Here is a 2,500-nt window from a genome sequence, read left to right as displayed (position 1 = left end):
CCAGTTATAATTAGCCAAGGGTAGATAGGGAATGTTTGGAATGAGCGACTAGAGAGGAGGGAAGATGAAAAAAAAAAGAAATTGAGAGAGGAACGAAATGAGAGTGGGAAGGAGAGAACGAGGAAAGGGTGCCTCAGGAACCCTTCGCTCTGTCCTAATTTGGGAGAAATGATTTGTGGCCCCGAACGAGGCCCAGTTCCCCTCGGTGCCGGTGCGGATGGAGCGTGTCGTCGAGGTGCCTGACTCCTCCGTTTCCTCCAAATGGAGGTGAACTCCCCGGAGGTAAGGTGACAGATCTGGATCCGCCGTTTTCTGCAACAGAGACAAGACGCAAGAGAGCCACCGGCGAAATAGCGACCTGGAAACTAAACGCTTGTTAGAGTCGATTGTTGGAGTAGGCAGACAGAGACAGGTAGTCTCAGTTTAGCGTGCCAGGGATGGAGAGCTCTTTGGCTCAGGCTGTGGGAGTCACACATGGCTGTCTGTGGCAGCTGTTGGACCATTTACATTTTACATTTACATTTAGTCATTTAGCTGACGCTTTTATCCAAAAGCGACTTACAAGTTACACACATTTTACACTGATGCACACTGCACATCAGGAGCAATTAGGGGTTCAGTGTCTTGCTCAAGGACGCTTCGACAGGGAATTGAACTAGCAATCTTCTGATCACACTCTCTACCTCCTGTTCCACTGTCGCCCCCGGACCAGAGGTTGTGCCCGCCACACAGGGCTCTCCCGACCCCCGACTGCTCTCTGCCCCCCTGCCATGACTGGTACACGGATGGAGCCAACTGGGGCCCCTATGTGGAAGCGCCCCGGTTAGCGCTGTGTGTGGGGGGGAGGTCTCGATATCCGTGCCACCATTATCGCAGACATCGGGGGCAGGGGGAGAAGCAGACGTGCGGGGTGTGACCTTTTTTAACGAGAGTCACGAGAGCAGCAGACGCAGAAGCAGCAGCAGCAGCAAAAGCCAGCTCTCTGAAGTTAATCCAAGAGGCATGGGCAAAAGCAGGTTAATGGGAGATAGTTGGTTTTAGCCCAGCTTTGGCATACAGATGGGCTTTGCTGAGCAGGCACTCAGAGGCTGGTGGGGGTTGGGGGTGGGGGTGGGGATGGGGGTGGGGGTGGGTGAAGGCGAGGGGTTGGGACTGGGTTGGAGCTCCACGGCACATGGGATCTTTTTCACGGCACGAATCCCGTTGGAAAAGAAGGCGTTTATTTTTTTTAGGTGCTTGGCTGCATTCCCATTTTGGGAAAAATATTCGCCTGCGCTCCATGTGTGGGGTTTCAGAGCCATTTTGGCCCAGTATTCTCTCCGCTTGACACATTCTGCCTTAATTGGTCAACGATTCCCTATTCCCGTTCCGATTCCAGAGCTCTCAGATGGAACACGAGTGACCTTCCAGAAGACTCCGAGGGGGATTAGCTCAGCCCTATGGGCTACACAGATCCACTGCGGGGTCAACTGTGAATCCTGGCCCAGGTGACCGTTAACCCATAGAGTGAGCTTCAGCTTCACCCTTTAAGAAAAACCAGCTGTGGGAAGGATGTGTGCAGTTAAGAATCACACACACCGTTCCCTGCGTTATCTCTCACTCCTACCCCATCGTAACTCTTGTGTAGCGTATCCAAGGGTAACGCGTTCCTCTGGCTCAGATTAGGTTGTGCGTGTCTCGGAGGAGAGTGTATCCATCATACGTGCATATGTGTGTTGCTAAACACCGACAGGACTTGCGATAAAGCTCACGTATAGCAGGGAGGAGATGTGTTAGACAGAGCTTAGCGGGACATAAGCTTTGACATGCAGAAGGATTTATGGTCATTGTGTCAGACTCAAACCCACGTCAGAACTAAACTCCACCCCGTATATGCACAGCTGAGCGGCACAACGTCAACAGTTGATCTTGTGTATGTATAAATGGAGTATTAAAATCTGAGAGGCCTCAGATAAATGAGGGTGGGTGGTAGGGGGGGGAGGCGAGAGGGGGGTGAGAGAGAGAGTGGATTACCTAGGGCAGATTAGACAGTCATCTGCTCCAGGTTTCTAGCAGCGCAGAGAGCAATCATGTGTATGTGCTGTGTGTGTGTGTGTGTGTGTGTGTGTGTGTGTGTGTGTGTGCGCGTGCATCTGTGTGTGTGTGTGTGTGTGTGTGTGTGTGTAAGTGTGTGTGTGTGTGTGTGTGTGTGTGTGTGTGTGTGTGTGAGCACTGGGCTCGGCTGGCCAGGGGTGCTGGCAGTGGTGGCCGCAGTGGTGGCGGCAGCTAGCGGGATTACTCATCCTAATCCGAGAGTGAATGGAATGGCATTCAGCCGTTCAGCCTTTATGCCGTGCATTTAGTGGCATCTCTGGTGCCATTGGGCATCTTCAGCTTTGGGGGAGGGGAAGAGAAGTGGTAGCTAAGGGTGGCTGAGGTGGGGGGTGGGGGGGGCTAGTTGGGTTGGGGGAGGGGGGGGGGGGGTCACTCCTTTGGGGCGGTTATGCAGCATCAAACTGAC

This window comes from Sprattus sprattus (genome assembly GCF_963457725.1).
Source record: "Sprattus sprattus genome assembly, chromosome: 18".
Classification (NCBI taxonomy): Eukaryota; Metazoa; Chordata; class Actinopteri; order Clupeiformes; family Clupeidae; genus Sprattus; species Sprattus sprattus.
Note: the sequence above shows the minus strand (reverse complement) of the source record.